The following is a 20,521-nucleotide window of genomic DNA, read 5'->3' as shown; positions in this document are numbered from 1 at the left end:
ATTTCCTCTGAAACTTAAAAAAACAGATGTTAATCTCATGACTGTGTGAAGACTTACTGTACTATCGCGGTGTAATGCGCTACATTATCATCCAATATACGCAAACACTTTTATACTGCATACTGACTAAAATCAGTACTGTTCGATAAAGACATGAAAATTCAATATCAGAATGCCATTGATCATGGGCATAAACTGATGCTGTAACTCTAAATCATGGCCTATGAACACAATCTGGGGGTAAAAGATTTACTAAATAACTATTACACTCAGTAGACAGGGGTGTTACTCCTAAAAACCCTAAACCTAAGACCAGTTGTATCCATTGTACAATGTTAGGACATGTTTTCTTCATTAGTCCTCAATGTTATGTCTATCTGTAATGAGGTATAAAACGCCTACTGAAGAGTCATATTTTGTGGCATTAACTAGAAACTGTACTAACCTAACATGCGTTGGCTGCATTTGGGCCTTAATCCTACACAGGCAGACGTAGAGCTCTGCTTGGGGGTATTTCTTTAGTTGAATGTAGCCTATCTGATCCTATGGCAAGAGGAATTAAAGAGCAAATGAAACATTATGTATTAGTAATTTCTGAACGTATGTCTTACATATGTTGATATCACATATTATCTAATAGCCTAGTATGAATACTATGGGACACAGGCATGAGTAGACAGTTTTCTTCGCAGGTGTGCGATGTAACTAGTAGAGCTAGAGTACACATTACTATGAGAGAGCAGCAATAGAAGTGATAGTATTAAGAGAAAATAAGGAAAAGGAAAACAAAAATACATACCTTTAATTCTGTTGATTCCAAAAATTATCTAAATGCAGAAAATTGTGCGAAGGCAGACGTGGAGGTGGCATTTTTATGGTTGCCATCTTCCTCCTCCCTCTTGTTCCATTAATATCACTGGTGGTTTTTGACGTTCTTAGAAATAGGGGTCTCTATTTGGCAAAGGTATGTACCTTTATCCAAGTAGGGACCCTTCTTCCTAGTCAGGGTAAGGGGGATACACTTCTAAAATAACCCGTGCTCACCCACTTGATAGCTTGGCATGAGCAGACAGGCTTATCTCAGAAGCAGTGTGTAAAGCATTTGTGAACACATCCAGTAATGCATTGAAAACACTACAAATGGACACCATACCAGTTTAGAAAAATAAGACCAAAATGACAGTAATAAAAATATGACTTTCAAATGGTAGAAATAGTTATGTTCAAAGCAAATTACAGATGCAATACTTTTCACACAAAGTACCTTGGATGCGTCGCACACACAAAGAAAAAGGATCGCAGGGAAGGTGATTCATTGCTTCCTTACACTCAGGGAAGGTGATGCGTCGGTTCCTTGCTCCTGGGGAGGTGATGCGTCGGTTCCTTACTACTGCGCAGGGGAGGTGATGCGTCGGTTCCTTACCAGAGAGGAGGTGATGCATTGGTTTCTTACTGCGTCCACCAATGATGCGACAGACCTGGCACCTCGTTGCGATGCGACGAGCCGAGACGAGGCGGGGGTTCTTGCAGCCGCACAGCAGGGCTTGCATGAGAATCGGTTTGGTGACCTCGGACTCCGGAGACCGGTGCACTCGATGTGGCGTGTAGCAATCTCTAGAGCTGCAGAAAGGTGCTGCGTCAGTTTCTTCGGCGATGCGTCAGAAACAGGTACGGATGCATCTCGCTTCTCGTTGTTGTATTGCTTTTCCAGCTCCCACAGCCAGCAGAACCTCCAGAGGCCCAGAACAGCTACAAGCACCTCTTGGCAGGTCAGAACTCCCAGCAAGGAAGTTCAGGGGAGCTGGGGGTGAAGTCTTTGTGTTCCTGAGACTTCAGAACAGGAGGCAGTCTCTTCTTCAAGCCCTTGGAGATCTTCTTCAAGCAGGGGACACAGCAAACAGAAATATCCTTTTCCCTTTCCTTGGCAGAAAGTAGCCACTGCAGGCCAACCCCAGACAGCAAACAGCACAGGGGCAGTATTCCTCCTCAGTTTCTCCGCCTCTTCTCCTTGGCAAAGGTTCCTCTTGATTTCCCAGAAGCGATATTTGAAGTCTTTTCTATCCCGGAGACTTCCAACAGGAGGCATGCTCTACTTCAAACCCTTGGAGAAAACTATAACAGCAGGATGATGAAAGCACAGTCCAGTCCTTTCCCTGCCCAAGACAGAAGCAACCACTGCAGGCCAACCCCAACAGCACACAGCACAGGAGCAGTATTCCTCCTCCATCTTTCCCGGTTCTTCTTTCTGGCAGGTTCCTTAGTTCAGCAGTAATCTGAAGTTCTGGGGTCTGAGCACCCAATATTTATTCAACAAATTCATTTTTTATCTGGTGGCAGAGAAGCTCTTTGCCCAACCAAAACCACTTCTGTCCTCTCTGGTGCAGCTGCCTGGCTGGAGGTGGAGACAGCATTGTGTAAGGCAGACAGGGCCTATTAAGGTGCAATGGAAATCTCCTTCCACCACTCTAAATGCAGAACGGGCCTATTCAGGTGCTAGTGAGAACTCCTCTCCCTACTCTGAATGCAGCCCATGTCTATTCTCTCCAGCCTTGACTCATTCAGGAAAGGCAGGACAAACATCAAACCCCCCTCCCCCGGTGGCTGTCTGAGAGAATGCACCACCCCAGCCCCGTCACTCCAAAGCCAGACAGTCAATACACAAAGCAGCAGAGGCACACAGGATGGCTAAGCAAAAAAATATCCACTTTCGAAATGTGGTATTTTCAAACACACAATATAAAAACCATCTTTACTAAAAAGATGCATTTTTATATTCTGAGTTTGGGGATACTAAACTCCATTTTTCCATCTTGTCCCAATGCGAAGTTATATTTATAAGATGTTATAAATAAACTCCCATTCTATCATATGGGACAGATAGCCTTTCAATAGTGAAAAATGAAATTGGCAGTATTTCACTATCAGGACATGCCATACACATCAGGGTATGTCCTACCTTTCACATACACTGTACGCTACCCAAAGGGGTACCTTGGGCCTAGCTTAGGGGTGTCTTACATGTAAGAAAAGGGAAAGTTAGGGCCTGGCAAGTGGGTACACTTGTCAGGTCGACATGGCAGTACCAAACTGCGCACAGACACTGCAGTGGCAGGTTTGAGTTACATTTGCAGGCTGCTCATCATGTGAGTGGCACAATCAGTGCTGCAGGCCCACAAGCAGCATTTGATTTACAGGCACTGGGCACACACTAGTACTAGGGACTGATTGGTAAATCAAATATGCCAATCATGGAATCACCAATCTATATACACAATTTACAGGGAGAGAATATGCACTTTAGCTCTTATCAGCAGTGGTAAAGTGCCCAGAGTCATGAAACCAACAAAACATGGTCTAAAACAGGAGGCCAAAAAGCACAAAGTCTGGGAGTAAACCCGCTGGAAATGCCAGGTCTAACAGATGTGGGTTTAATCGAATGTCTGAGGGATGAATCCAAGGTTTCCTGCTATCTACCTTGAGGGCAGTCGGGGTTACATCATCACTGTGAAAGGTCCTTCGAACTTGTTTTTTTTCCATTTGTGAACAAAATTTAGGACAAAAACGTAATCGCCTATGTGCACACTGGGAGGTCGACCTCAGTGGTGGTGCGCTTCTCCTTCCCTTTGGTTACCTGTTTAGAAATTAACTTTGCAACTTTGGCTAATTCAGACAGATAAACATTCATTTCATCCTTTAAGATATCCGCCATACTTTCTCCCTGTACATTACTTCTAGTGGCAAGTATCTGTATATTCATAGGTCTCCCTGTCACTATCTGATGGGGTGTCAGGTGATGATCAGAACTGGAGGTGTTCCTAAGGGAAAACAGTGCCAATGGTAAGCAGTACAAACACTTCTCATGAAACATGGCACGTGGCTTGCTGATCTTGTTCTTCAGCAGGCCATTAAGGCTCTCAATGATGCCATCACTTTGGAGATGTTAAACAGAAGATAACTTATGATTTATCCCTAACATTGTTGTGACATGTGTGAAGACTACATTAACAAAGTGTGTACCATTGTCAGATCTTATGCCTTCTGGAATTCCCTAGTGGGGAATCACCTCACAAAACAGAAAAGTAGCAGCTATCTTAGCATCACAATCGATGCACAGTCCTGCTTCAATCTATCAGGAAAAATGACAAACTACAACTATAAGATTTCAATAGTTGTTGCACCTGTCTAACATGTCCAAAATGTCAAGATGGAGAGCTTTAAAATGACCTTGTGGTCAAGGAATGGTAGAATTTATCACCTTCAATTTGGGATTTGGAGAGAATTGTTGACAAACAGTACAATTATGAAGGCACATGGTAAGCACATCATGTATGTTGGGAACTAACCAATCTTGTTGTATCTGCATAGAGAAATGATCTCTCGAGCTGGTAAATGCAACTGATAAGGAGATATCATAAGCAAAGCCTGAGGCATCACTAGTTTACCTGCAGATATTTGTCTATAAACTAGATTGTCCCCTGACTGGGAGCATTGTCTTACCTCCCATAACTGTTTCTCAAGTGGTGAAGCAGCTTCCTGCAGCTCTCGAGGATGTAAACACGTTGTCTCAGCATAATGAGGTGTAACATTATCTGTGGTAGTGTCAGATTCAGACAGGAACATATTGTGAACATGATGGCACAGGTGGGGGTGGGCACCTAGCTGTATCTTTAGATGCCCAATCTGCTAGTGCATTTTCCTGTGACACAAAATCCTGTCCATTTGTATGTGCTGCGCATTTCACAACTGCAAATGCATGTGGTAATGCAAGTGCCTCTATTAAAGCCTTGAAAAGATTCTTATGCAAAACAGGACTCCAGTCTGATTTAAAGAAGCCTCTCCTGATCCATCTCATAATTCCAGAATGCACAGTGGTAGTTACATAAGCCGATTCTGAATAGGTCAGGATGACTCTTCCTGCTCCTTGCTTAAGAACCGCCATCAAGGCTATCAACTCTGCTATATGTGCAGAATAATGTGCTGGTAGTGTTAGTTGCCCTACTATGTGGAGTGTGTCTGAAGAACCATGCTGTTGTGCTCTGACTACTGCTGCACCTGTATGTCTTACTCCTGTGTCCTGGTCAATAGTAGAAGATCCATCAACAAAATATACAATGCTACCTGAAACAGGATCCTCTGTTGTTTGACTAGATTCATCAGGAATATACATTGCACGCTCATGCACGTCATCCTCAGAGTCTAATATAGGATGAACAAAGAATGTTGTAGGGTTCACTGTATGACACTTCACAACCTTAAAAGATGGTAGTGACAGTATCATCTCATATCCTGATGCTCTCTGTGTAGTTAGAGTAGTCTTAGACTTCTGAATGATAGCAAACACTGCATGTTCTGCATAGAGCGTCAAAGGTGCTCCCATCAAAATGGGGGTGCTCTTCTGCACTGCAAAGGCTGCAGTGGCGAGAACTTTCTAGCAAGTATAATGTCCTCTCATCATTGAACCAACTCTCAACTAAAATATGCAATGGGTTTGTGTCCTAAGGGATATTTCTGCATAAGGACAGGTGCGATCACCTGACCATTACAATGACAAGAGATGGAAACTTCTTGGTGTAGTCAGGAGTCACCAAAACTGGGGCATTTGTTATCTCAGTCTTCAATTTTTGGAAAGGCTTCCTCATCCATGGTGTCCATATTATCTTATCATTTCTGTCATTCACCTGTTTAATAGACACTAACAATGGCACTATTAAAGTGCTGTTGTCAAAGACGCATTGTCTCACATAGTTACAGAGACTGAGAAACTTCTGCATTCCCTTAACAATTTCTGGCTTAGTTATTTGATGTATGGATGCTGTTCTCTCAGGAGTCAGAAATCAACCAAAAAATGAAAATAATTGTCCTAGGTAATGGACGTCCTCCTGACAATACTGAATTTTGTCTCTCTCTACCTTATATCCTCTATGTGCGAGAGTAATGAGAGGAGATATGGTATCTTTTCTACACTGTGGTTCTGTAGGACTGAAAACTAATACATCATCGACATACTTCAACAAGGCACTGTCACACTGAAAGTTTGACAGATAATGTTTCACCACTCTGTTGAAAATACTATGAGGCTCACAATGCCCTTGAGGTAAATGAGAATACAAATAAAGAGTCCCGTGATAAGAGAATGCTCTTAAATAATAGCTGTCTGGATGGAGTGGGATGCCAAAAAAGGCATTCTTAAGATCTATAACAGAGAAATATTTAGCATCCTGAGGAATATCCATCAAAATGATAGCCGGGTCAGGAACAATTGGAAATTCTGGTAGTAATCCATCATTCAGGGGGCGCACGTCTTGAACCATACGCCAAGTATTGCCCTTAGATTTCTTGATCTGATAAATTAGGGTATTACAAGGAGACAGTCCAGGGTTAATTACTCCTTGCTCTAGCAATACCTGTATAGCAGAGGCAATGCCCCCATCTGCTACTCTAGAAAGAGGATACTGTCTCATTCTAGGTAGAATAGCACCTTCTTTCAGTGTAATTCTAAATGGAGCAGCTGTACGAATAATACCAACATCATGGGGACCCTTAGTCCAAGAGCTGTCGGGTACTTGGGAAAAATGTGTGGTGTGGGCGTCCTTACTTCCAATATTATCCTCAATGGTATGTCATCCTGAAAGACTACAACTGTTTTCTAAGGATCATCATCAAACAATTGGTCATCCAATATTTTCCTAACCATTTTACGTGGTTCAATGAATATAACTCATGTCCACAAGACATGATTATGATCACTGGCTATCAGAGTGCCATCGGTTGATTTTATCTCTAAGGCCTCTATTTGCATTATCAACTTATTGTCAGGTAACCAAGAATCTTGCCCTTGTCGCCGAAAAGAAACTCTTTAGGTAACTGAAACTGCCTTCCCAGTAACTCTGGTGTCTCTGCTATTATTGTATACACTGCTGTAGTAATTGCTTCTATATCATTGGGTCAATCCCATAGAAGAATCTACTGTTATAACCATGATCCTAGAAGGTGGAACTCCAGGGGTAGAACAAATCATAGTTCCATCAGACTCAAAATGAATAGTCATATTTAATTTGGCAATAAGATCCCATCCTAATAGATTAGCTGGGATCTCCATCAATGCACCTCTCTCCTATTTCCATCTCCACTGGTTTAGGAAATGGAACCCTCATTTCTGCCCCTGAGCATCCTTGTGTGCTCACTGATCTATTAGAAGTTGGAAGATCTTCCTCTCTAATACAAGATCGGGTTCCTCCCGTATCTATGAGGAAGGCATACCGCTTGTTATTGATAGCTACCATCACAGTGTGTTCCTCATCTTGCCTGTGTATCACTGACAATACTGTACACATGGAACTACTCTGTGGGCACCTTCATTTCATGTATCCTCCTCACACAATCACACCTCCCTGTCCATGTTGAGGTGGAGTCATCATTGGGGGTGCTTGGAAACTTTGCTGTGACTGCATTTGTTGTACTTGTGACATTACTATTTGCTGCAAATTTTGTGGCGGTGTCTAACGTACACATATTTTTTACGGATTTGACTGTGGCTGCACTACTGTATTTCCTGGCTGATTGTAAACTTAGCTCCTTCCATTTTGTTCATCCCAACTCTTAGTCTTGCAATCTCTAATAAAATGTCCATATCTTTGACAATAGTGACATGTTTGATGCGCCCTCTAGGGTCCTAACCTGGCTCTTCCTATTCCTCATCATCCTCCTCTGTTGCTTCCTTGTTCCCTTACACTATACTGCTGTTGTGAGTACTGTTGTGGGGTGGTCCCTGGGACTGATCCCAGGGACATGGCAGTCATCTGAGTGGTAGCTGCTACTACATCTCCTTCCACTGTTCCTTTGTTGGCCAACTTTTGCTGCACTAACGTAGCTGCTGCTTTCTCTGTCACCTCCTGCTTGTTTCTCTCTTTCTCCAGCTTCTTTTTACAAACATTGATTATATGTGCTTGTATCTCTGTCCAGGGCTTGGCTTCCAATGTCACTATATTATCAAGATTGCCTTATAAATCAGAGGGTAAACCCTTTTCCTCTACATTATAAAACAATATGGCATTTCCCTCTGTTACTTCCCAACCCTGACCTACACCTTGGGTCCACTTTCCTTTAATCCTACTGAGATACTGAGCAGGATCCTCATCTGGCTACATTGAGCCATGAGGGACCCAATGTCCGGCCTGTCCTTATACGTTTTCCTCAGTTGATCCCAAACTACTGCCCGAACTAAACTGAATGGAGAACCATCATACCTAGTCTCAGTGAGGGTAACATTTTTCACTCCAGCTTTCTGAAAAACAGTAAATGTCTCATCGCCTATAAGAGAGTTAAGTAAACTCTTTATGTTACCTACTACCAGGGTGATGCCTCCAGTTTGCTTTTCAAAGCACCCAATCCATTTCCCTACTCCCTCTGTAAGTGGCAGTAACAACTTTTTAAGATTCTCTTTGTCCATTTGTGGCCAAGGAACACAATGACATGGCCTAGGTCCCTTGTGTATCAGGAGCATCTGATATATGGGAGTGACAGAATGTTGAGGGTTGTGCTCGGTGCAGCTATCACAATGAAGGCTGTTTTGATGAAATGGGCTGGGCCGCATGCGAAGGAAGCACAGGATGGTAGTCTCTCCCATGCAGTTTCCAGGCAAACTGCTCAAAGGTGCCGGCAGTGTAGGACCTAGGCTTCCCCCATCATTGCTTTACCAGCACGCGTGCGGGGAGGGGTTCCACACTGAGGGGTTCTTAACGTGCAGTCGGCCTCAAACCAGCCCTCTAGTTCAGCTGACGGAGCCCCTATGAAGGGGGTTTTTGATATGCAGCTGGCAATTCTCTAGCAAGTAGAGCCTGGCGTGATGGAGGAGGATGAAAACAGAGGAGGGGTCACTCGTGGCTCCCCACTGCCTGCAGCACTCCACACGCGCTAGTTGGCAGTAACCAGGAGACCCTATCAGCGCTTGCCACGCACAGAATCAGGAGCACGTAACAGCGCTAGCCTCACACTGCTGGGAATCAGGAACAGCACTCTACATGTGCTGACAAGCCCCATGCCGGGTTCACAAGTCCCACAGCAACTTTCAGGTAGGATCCTTTCTAAGGCAAAAAACTGTCCAGTCCTTCCCCTGCTCCAGACAGAAGCAGCAACTGCAGACCAACCCACCCCACACACATCAATGGGCAGCGCTCCTCACACAGCTCTTCCAGCCCTTCTTCCAGGCAGGTTCCTTTTGATACAGAATGGATCCTCTGAAGTCTTTGATTTTCCTGAGACTTCCAACAGGAGACAAGCTCTGCATAAAGCCCATGGAGATCTTCTTGCCACAGCAGGGTTAAGTCAGTCCTTTTCCTCTGTCCATAGACAGAAGCAGCAGCTGCAGGCCAATCCACCACTCACACAACAAAGGGTTCTTGTTTCCAGAAGTGATCTAAACTTCTGGGGCCAGAGCCCCAATATTTATATAATGTTTCTCTTTGAAGGCAGCAAAACGAAAAATCTCTGATGCACACATAAACTAGTTCTGCCTTGCTCAGGCCAGGTTCGCTACAGGAGGTGGAGACAGCTTTGTGAAAAGAGCCACAGTCCATTCAGGTTCAAGGGACAACACCTCCCACCACTCTAAAGGCAGAATGGTATATTCAATCTGGCTATGAGTCACCCAGGAAAGGCAGGACACACCTCAACCCCCCTTGTGACTGTCTAGAGTGAATGCACATCCCCGGCTCCTGTCACACCAAAGTCAGATGGTGAATACACAAACATGGCAGAGACACACAGAATGGCGAAGCAAGAAAATGCCCACTTTATAATTCAATGGATATGGATTCAAGCAAGCCTGGCTGAAGACGGCTGAAATGCCAGAAATCGGTCCTAGGAAGCTTGTTTCCGGTCCAGGGAAGACATGGCTTGGCAGTTCGGGCTGGACTGTTCCCATGAGGGCACAGGGTCAGACTGATTTGCATATGACCATGTCTGAACTGGGGTGGCAGAGTGGGCTAAAGAACGGTGATGGATTAGACCCAGATCAGTTGACTGGGGGTGAGTGCTTGCAATGTTAAACACTCCGTCCATCATTTCCTTTGGTTTTCACTTTATAATAGTGGCATTTTCAAACACACAATTTAAAAAACACCTTAAATAAAAGGTGTGCTATTAAATTCTGAGATCAGAGAGCTTAAACTCCAAGGGTCCGATTCACATAGGTAATCTGAGACAAAAGTCTAACTTTACGACTTTTGGTATTCAAAGAAGTCATTTACGACTTTTGGAATTCACAGAGGTCAGTTATGATTCGTATCTTTGCATCTGCAGTCAGGCCGGGATGTCCGCACTTGAGCCATACTCTCCGCACCCAGGCAGTACTGTCCAGCTGGGGCCGTACTCTCCAGCTCGGGCCTGATGAAGTGTAATCAATTGGCTGGAATGCAATTTTTACAAAAAGGAACATTAGGAATGTGTGAAGAAGTCTTGAACAACAGCATGGGCAGTGAAAAGGGTATGGCCAGACACAACATTATAATCCAGAAAAGTTTGCTCTTTTGTATCATGGTACAATGTGCGCTCCCTTCAGTGTTGACTGTAGTATCAACACTACAGTCAACACTAAGGGCGCTCCCCTTAGTGTTGACTGTAGTGTAGACACCAGAGTCAATGCTGAGGGCAGCGCAAATTGTGCACTGCATGTACCATGATGCAAAGGAGCAAACTTTTCTGGGATATAATGTAGTGTCCGGCCACACCCTTTTCCCTGCCCAAGCTGAATTTCATGACCTCCTCTACCATTTATTACGCGCTCCTAATGTTCCCTTTTGTAAAAATTGGATTCTGGCCCATTGATTACATTTCAGCCGGCCTGAGCCGGAGAGTACAGCTCGATCCGGAGAGTACGGCCTGAGCCGAAGAGTATGGCCCAAGTGCGGAGAGTACGACCTGGGTGCGGAGATTCCGGCCTGACTGCAGACGTAAAGATATGACTCGTAAATGACCTCTATGAATACCAAAAGTCGTAAAGTTAGACTTTTGTCTCAGATTACTTTTGTGAATCGACCCTCAAATCTCTAGCTTTTCCCAATTGAAAGTTACACTTGTAAAATGTTACAAGGCAGTTCCAATGATAGCGTATGGGAGAGCTAGTCCTTGCATTAGTGAAAAATGAAATGCACAGTATTTCACTATCAGGAGATGTAAAACACATCAGTACATGTCCTACCTTTCATATACACTGCACCCTGCTACCTTGGGCCTACCTTATGGGTGCCTTATATGTAAGAAAAGAGAAGGTTGGGGTCTGGAAAGTGAGTGCGCACACAGACACTGCAGTGGCAGGTCTGAGACACTTGAAAGGCTACTTGTGTGGGTGGCACAATCAGTGTTGCATGCCCACTAGCAGCATTTGATTTACAAGACCTAGGCACACACAGTGCAATTTACTAAGGACTTACCAGTAAATCAAATATGGGAATCAGGGATAACTGATCACAATTACAATTTACACAGAGAGAATATGCAATTTTAGCACTGATCCGCAGTGGTAAAGTGCCCAGAGTTCCAAAGCCAACAAAACAGGTCAGAAAAATAGCAGGCAAAAGTTTGGGGATAACCGTGCCAAAAGGGCCAGGTCCAACACCTTTGAACACTAAATTCATGTACACATGCTCCTCTTGCATTATAGGTTAGGAGATAGGCTCCAGGCGGCACTGATTTACCCGTGAGGGCCAGTAGATTGCCTACCTAAACTGGAGTGCAGATAAAAAGCCTGTTACCCCATAGCTAACCAACAGCTGCCACCAAACACTAGTTGTGTCATGGCCTGAATATGAGGACACTAATGAACAATGATAGAACCATGTTTACTTTAGAATAATGTCTCTTATCTAGCCATTCAAGTACTCTGATGTGGTAAACAACAGTACCAACTCATATGAGCACCTGCCAGGATATTGTTACACATATTTCCAGAAAGACTTACTGTGCAAGATACTATTGACTCTCTAGCTGTGCACATAGAGTGATTAAGTGATATGATGAGTGTCTGCTGCTTGCTTACTCTCCTTAAAAACATAATGGTAATGAGAAAAGCTGTTGTATGCATAACATGCTTACTATCTGGCTAGTGCATGGGTTTGAAAAGTGGTCATGTCATTCTTCAAAAAGACAGGCTCTGATCCTAGTATCTCATGTTTCATCACAATGGGGGTACAACACATTAATACCTTTCATAACGTCCTTCATAATGTGCATATCTATGCTAAATGAGGCACTGAAGCACATTGCAGACAGATAGACAAAGGCTCTGTGGAAGCCCGGTGTTAGTCAACTATATGGATTATAGTGCCATATGTACAAAAATCAGGAATTGCGATTTCCTAATGTAAGAAAACTTACACATATGAAATAGTGATTCCTAGTGGGTCACAAATCAACCTACTTTATGAATATTAATGAGGTAGGTTGCAGTTTACATCCAGTTAGGAATGATGGCCATCAAAGAGATGGTGGCCTGCTGGGGTGAGCAGACCTCCATGTCTGTGATTGCTTTTCAATTATTCAATCTTTTTTTTCTTTTTTTTAAATACAGCCCATTCTCCTTAAAAGAAAATGGGATGCATTTAAAAATAGAAAATGAAGCATTTAAGTTTCATTTTTTATGAGTAGGCAGTGGTCTGTGGGAGTAGTGCCTTCTCCTAAAAATATTTTTGTTTAAATTCTCAAAGGAGAAGAGGGCCCTTGGGGACCACTTCCCATTTGTGAATGGTTACCACTACATTTTAGAAGCTGGTAAACAAATTCATGTTTTGCAACTGTAATTCGGTCACAAAAAATTAATACATACCATTCAATTCGGTAGTTGGAAGTGACGCCCTAAACACACCAATTCCACATACCAAATCAATATGTATTCAGAATTCCAAATTGCAATTCGGTAGCAGGCTAACGAATTTCAATTTGGAATTCATGCATACTTTCTGCGACTCGGTCCGTTTGCGACCACAGAAACGTTTTGTACAAATGGCCCATAGTTTGTTAAGCTGTCCTAATTCAGTGTCATGCATTTTGCAATAAGCATCTCATGCAAGTTTATTGTCCTTGCGTTATCGATCTTAAAATTATATTTGTTTTGTGTTAAGTGGGATTCCTAACACCATAATGCACTTTGACATGAACTTGAATGCTACCGTTGCCATGTAGTTTCTCTGCTAGTTGGTTTTTGTAGCCTCTTCTGTTTTGCACACTGGATGATAATGGGAAGATAGTTGGGCTGAGTCACATCTGTTGAATGTCCCTATTTGTACTAACTAGGGTCCAGTGGTTCCCATCGTATTAGAGTAGTAGTAGCGAGAAAGTGAACTGTCCATTTCCATCGGATTCGAACAGCAAAAACGCAAGTCTTTACCATCCTTCTGAATACTAGTTATTGACGTGTCATATCTTGCTAGAAATGAGCTTCATAATTTAGAATGTTGGACTAAGAAGGCAGTGCCACTGATTGTTTTCGCCTGAAAAGGTGTTATGATCAGCTGAGGTGCTAATTTGGATTACAGACCCTTTTGTCGGTCCCCCAATCAACCCCAACTTTTGTTATTCATCAGGAATTGGGGCTCGGATACGTGTCAGACTCGATGAGGTTGGCCCCGGTAGTATGCTGGCTTAGGACCTGGCTTAACCCAGACTTAACCCTGAATCATCAGATCATTCGGGACTGTGTTACCCTGGAGAAAGCCAGTAGTATCCCTTGGCTGCACTACGTCAAGCATATGTTTTTTAAATTGGGGCGCCCAGATCTTTTTGATTACCCGGATAGGATTAAAAAAGAGGATGTTAAATAGGTTAAATCCCAATTTTTGAATTTATTGAGGATGGAGCGTGAGGAGAGGGAGTTATTGAAACCCTCAGTTACGGCTCACTTTCTGTTAAAAACCTCCCCATTGATTGAGCCCTACCTAAGAATTGTTACCAAGCCCTTTCATCGTTGGCTTTTAACTAGGTTCTGTTTTCTCCTTAGGTAATTTGCAAGGCAGGTGCAAACCAGAGGATATAGGCCCATGTCCTTGTGATCATTTTTCAGCACAGGACACAATGTATCTCATAATGTTTTGTGACTATTATAGTGAGATTCGTCGGAGGTTTGTAGTTCTTCTGTTAAGGGGAAAGGGTTTCTTACAGGTCAGACCTGCCTTACTTTATCTTCAACTGCTTTAACGATCCTTGGGAGATTTTTAACATTGCCAGTTTTCTAGTGGCAGCAGTTCGTCTTAATAAAAAACAGGAACCCTATGTTAAAATCTGTATGACTTTATAGCATATAGATAACCTCTGCTTTATTTTTTATGAAATTATTTTTAATTGTGTTTTAAGCTCTTTTGCATTAGAAAGTCGATCCTGCTGTATTAATTCCTTTTTTAAAAAGAAATCGCTTATATGTCTTATTGGGTTACATGATTTTATTATATCATGTAATGTGTACTGTACTTTTATGATTTTAATTAATCGAATAAAGTAATTTGACTGACTGACTGACTGTCTGATTACAGACTTCTTTTTAGAGTATTTTTTAAGCTATTCTTGTTGTAATATTGCCCCCTTTCCATTAATGACCTTGTGGTATAATGCACAGCATCTTTAAAGTTGTTTTTCCTGTGACAGCGGCTCCAGGGAAGGGCTTTTAGAATAGGGAAGATGTGGGCTTGTTGTCTACATGTTGACATTTTCCACATGTACACCTATGAGACACACTTCACCGTCAGTATAAATCCCTCACACAAATACACACACCATCACATTGGAATATACTGAACTTACATTTCTGCATACCAACTTTGTACCATTGTGACACGACACACACCCCACCATCAACAGAAATCCTCTCCCACACACACAACACCAGAATTGAACACATGGAAATTAAATTTGCACTCACTAACTTTCCATCCCAACCTATGTTCACAAATACTAAATAGAAAAGACACACACATACAGAAAAGAGACAAAACACACACCCCAACATCAGTTCAAACCCCTCATACACTCAGCACCACAGTGGTACATATAGACTTTACATTTGCACATAACAATTTTGCATTATTATTTCTGCTTGCAAACACTGAACAGAAAACACACATACACATGATACGCGATGCACACCCCACCATCAATACAAACCCATTCACATACAACAGCGGAATATACTGAATTGAATTTTGCCCATAACAACTATGTGCCAATATTTGCATTTGAGAACACTAAACAGGAATAAGACACATAGATAGACAAACACAAAATACATAATATACACCCTTTATCAATACAAATACCTTAAAACACACACCACAATGGTGGGACATATGGTATTCACATTTGCATTTAACAACTTTGCATCATTGCTTTGTTCATGAAAACCTAACGAAAAGGACATAGATGCTCATTCACACACATACACACCCATTACATACATACATACAACACACAAGAAAAATCAACATCATCTACTGCAAACAACTAACAAAGAACATACACACATGCAATTACATTCAGAAAGTTGGTGTATTCCAAAAGCCATGCGTGGTGAATCATGAAGATACACAGCAGAGTGGAACAATACTAGATTCTATTTCTAGTGAAGTACTTGTCATCATTTTTGTTGTTAACAAACGCTTTACCTAACGGAAAGATACACACACACAACGTAGTGGAATACATGCAGATTCTATTTCTAATTAAATACTCGACAGCATTTTAAAATACCATTGGTGTTCCCTCAAAGGACCAAAAAGTCAAAACAATCAGTACACATCCAACAGAGAAACTGGTAGGTTGATAAATAGAAATTGATTTTGCGTTGTAGAAAAATCCTAGGACCATATGTGCGCCGAAGTGGGCATAATGACACGCTCCGCCACTTTGGAAACCCAAGGCTTCACCATATTTACAAGGATGTGGTGCAGCCTTGCGTTTTCCCCTGCAATGGTGCTAATTTTCCAAATGTAGCGCCAACGCAGGCAAAGTTATAAAATGGTGTTTTTAAAAAGGATTGTTTATGTACAGGAAGGGACACCTTCCTGTACATAAACAAACCATGGCATTTTGCTTTTTCCATGTGTGCTGCACAAGGCACCTGTAAGAGTATAAATGTCTTAAGCAATAAAACCTTTGGCTCAAGTTATTTGAAAGCCTTTTGGTATTGTGTACGTCACTGTGGGCAGTCACTGTGGTCTACGAAGGAAAGTGTGCAGTATGTGCCATCGCTGTCCCTTCAGTTTCCTTCCCCCATATATATGTATGTATTGTTGCAGTGGAAGCAGGTTTTATATTCTGTACAGGGCCCAAAATCCTAAATATTTGTATAAGTTCTTCCCTCAGAGGCATTAGTCCTCAGATGGCTCTTGTTGGTCACAGTGAGGGGTAAGAAGTAAGGTGTCAAACTGTTGGCCACCCAATGAGATTATTTTAGGAAGGAAGGGGCCCCTGCGTACAAATAACTTGCCAAGAGCAGGGAAATAATATATACACATTTGAAAACATACCTGAGCAAGAAGTTATTCATATAAGTCTATAGTTATACAGAAATTGTGACCAGCATTATATATTGCTATTAAGTCAGCAATTAACTCATAACAAAACTGAAAAATGTTGTCATAAAAAAATATGGTTCTTTTTGTTTTTTTGTATAAAATATTAAGAGCTAAAAAAGTCTTGGGAATATATTAAACATCTATTCAAAAGGTGTCCTTAGCATTCAAATATACAAAAATCAGTAGACATGACATGGAATCATTTCAAATGAGTGGTACATAAAAACCATACTGCTCACTCAGCAATTATTTTGTCGTATACAGCTGTGAACAAACAGTAACATTTTAGTCATTACATAATTATTCCAAAATGGGTGTCATATTGTGGATGGCTTGACGATGTAGAATCGACAGTATGTGTTTATGTACCACTCATTCAAAATGATTCAATGTCTATGTCATATCTATTGATTTTTGTATATATGAATGCTATGAACATCTTTTGAATAGATGTTCAATATATTTTCAAGACTTTTTTAATTATGGAGTGAATATTATTAGTCATTTTGATTACCTTAGAACGTTGGGATTTCACCTGTAAAGAATTCACCAATAGTTTGCCAGCTTTATTGCGACGCCCATAGAATTTAGAGTTGACTTTAAGTAGGGTGCCAGAAGCCTCCGCTGTTGATTTCTTATTGAAAGACAACTGAGCCTGAATGAATTTTTTGAGGGGATCTTCATTGTTAGAAGTGAAATCTGCGTGTTCAAGATGCTTAATGAAGGCTAACAAGGAGGCGGAATCCTTCCTACACTGTTTCTTTTTAGCCGCAACATGGTCGATGATGAAACCTCTGGCAGTTGCTTTTAAGGCATCTCATATAGTGGGAAAAGGAATATTCAGAGTAACGTTCCTAAGGAAGAACTCCGGCAAGAACTCTTTGAAACACTCTAGAAACTTATGGTCCCAGAGTAAATAATTGTTGAAACTCCAACGTCATGGTTTGGAGGGTTTAAAGGAGAGATCCAGACTGATCAAAGCTGGGGCATGATCGCAGATAAGAATGGACCCAATATCAGCGTTAATTAGGTTAGGAAGGAGATGAGGACTCAAAAAGATATAGTCTATTCTAGAAGAAAATTTGTGATTAGGAGAAAGAAAGTGTATTCTAACGTGTCCGGGTGAGATATTCTCCATGCATCAACCAGACCCCTCGAATGAATTGTAGTCGTGAATATTTTTTGCATTTTGTTGGGAATGTACCTAACGTTGGACTTCCTATCCATGAAAGGATCCATGACCTGATTGCAATCCCCACCCACTAGTAAATTGGTGTCAGGGCATGAATGAAGGGTGTGTGACATAGTCTTCCAAAATTGTGCATCAACACCAGTGGGGCCATACATGTTGAGAAGGGAGATAGGGGAACCATTTATAGTAAGGTGTAAAAGGAGCCATCTTCCTTCATCATCTCTCTCCTCCCTCTCCAAAACAAGAGAAAGGGATTTGTGAAATAAAGTAATCACTCCATTCTTCCTATCTTTAGATGGGGAACAAAAAACATGGCCCACCCATTGCCTTTTAAGTGAATTAATCTCATTTTCATTAAGATGGGTATCCTGGAGCATAGCTATTTTACATTGCAACCTAGACAAATGAGGAAAAACACTCTGTTTCTTAACAGGACTGCGTAGTCCCTTAACATTCCATGAAACAATGCAAACATTATCAGTCATATTAACCAGGGAGAAAAAAAATTAAGCAACAAGATATGAAAATTATAGCTTTTAGCAACCGCAGATACAGTTTATCATTTACAAAACAATAGAATATACACATGAAAGATTGTAATACAGAGTGCCAGAGGGTAGAAAGTATAGAACAATGAGAAAAGTGAGTAGTAAAATGATGACAAAGTAGGAAAGAAAAGGAGATGGATATAAATAAAAGTGGTGTGCTGTAGGGAAAAGGAAATGCAAGGTGTGAGAACAAAGAAGAGAAGATAAAAAGAAAACCATAAAGAGGAGAAAGGCAAGAGAGAAAAGGAAGAGAAAGTAAGTGATAGACAGAGAAAGGTTGACAAGAGGCTAAGGGGCATACCTACAAGGCGGCGATAAAAAATTATCGCCGCTTTTGCGGCCGTTTTCGGCCAAAAAGCGGCGATAATTTTATCGCTATATCAGCAAGGTCACGCTATCGCGTGAATCCTTGCCTTAGCACCTGTTTTCTGAACGCCCAGCTTTGCATCTCTAATGAGATGCAAAGTGGGCGTTCCTTCCCGAAATAACTGGAGAAATGTCGCTAACCGATATTTCTCCAATTATCAAGGGAATCGCTAACAAGCATAGCGATAAGAAAAGTAGCGCTAACCATAGTTATCGCTACTTTCCTTACGCCTGCTTTAGTTCTGACTTAGCCATGTAATCCAGTGGGAGGTGGATTACATGGCTAAGACCACCCTGCCCTATCAGCAAGGTATCGTCGGTCACAGTGCGATTATCGCTGGATTTCCAGCGATAATCACACTGTTTTCCAGCTAACGCTTGCATTTCTATCGCTTTGGAGATAAGCTTTGCTGATAGCACGCTATCTCCGCGATAGAAAGCAGCGATAGCTGGTGATAATTATCCTAGCGCTAAGTGCGCTTAGCGATAATTATCGCCGGCCCTTGCTGATATGCCCCTAAGAGACTTCAGTCAAGAAAAACAGGGTAAATAACCAGAGTAAAGAAAATAACATGAGGAAGCGGAAAGCCGCAAAACAAGACAGACGGCCAAGCCAGCAAGAACAACCGAGAACTGTCGGAACCAGTAGTTAGAAAATAGGAAAACAAGGAGTATAATATGAAATAACACGACCGGAGAGGCTAATTACATAACAAACCTGAAGCGATAATGTAAAACAGGCGAACAGCAGTGACAAGGATATGTGATGGAATATTCAACACTTACCAAATGTGAGGGTTAACTGCGAACATGAGGAGTAGGGTGTAAGGGCAGGGAGGAGAAAAACATCTGGGGGATGGGTCTGTACAGGAGGACAGAACATCTGTGGAAAGATACAAAAGGAAACAGTAATATGAAATGACCACCAAAGATGGCAAACAAGCCACAATAATCTAGAAAAAAAAAACAACAACAGTGAAAAAGGAGCAATATCTTTGGAACATTAGATTAGAAAAGATAAACTCAGAGAACATAAGACAAAGCAGAGACAACAAAGTTGCTCAGGTCACTCCAAAGTCCATCTCGTCTCCTTTATGGTGAGAAATAAATTGCCTTAGATTTTCAGGGCGATCAAAAGAGTAGGACCTCTCTTTAAATGTAACTTTGAAGAAGCAAGGATGCACTAGGCCGTATCTGGCATTCATGGAACGTAGAGCCGGGCGAAGAGAAAGAAATTCCTTGCGACGGGCTGCAGTAGCGCGGGCCACATCCTGTGAAAAGAAAACTTTATTACTGGACCATAACATCTGCTTTCTTTGTTTTGCTGCTGAAAGGATCATTAACAACTCAGTGTACTCCAAAAATAAAACGATTATCCCTCTGGGACGGTTGACTGACGATGAAGAAGATGAACCTCCGTTTTTCGGACCAATACAATGAGCACGTTGCAGATTAAGAGTAGTACCGTCCTTGAGACCAACAATTTTAGGAATATGGATTTTTAAGAAGGCGAGCATGTCAGACCCTCCCACTCCCTCAGGGATACCATAACTTCGAAGGTTGTTGCATCTATTATGGTTTTCTAAGTCCTCAGTTTGCATCTTGAGAAGAGCAATCTCTTTAGACATAGCTGCAACTTGAGGTATCACATCTTGAGTGTCACTAATCTTCTGTTCCACCACCGACATTCTTGAGTCTAAGTTCGACCATTTCTTATCCAACCTTTGAAGAGTAGCGTTGGTTTCAATCACAAAAGGTTTAATCAACTTAATCTCTTCCATGAGGTCTTCCAATGTAATGGGTAGTGGAGACTTGGTAGGCGAATTAGGTTCCTTCTTGTGACGTTTAGGAGGAGCAGT

The sequence above is a fragment of the Triturus cristatus genome, chromosome 5_1 (assembly GCF_964204655.1).
Source record: "Triturus cristatus chromosome 5_1, aTriCri1.1, whole genome shotgun sequence".
Classification (NCBI taxonomy): domain Eukaryota; kingdom Metazoa; phylum Chordata; class Amphibia; order Caudata; family Salamandridae; genus Triturus; species Triturus cristatus.
The sequence above is the reverse complement of the archived record's forward strand: the minus strand, read 5'-3'. Positions refer to the sequence as shown.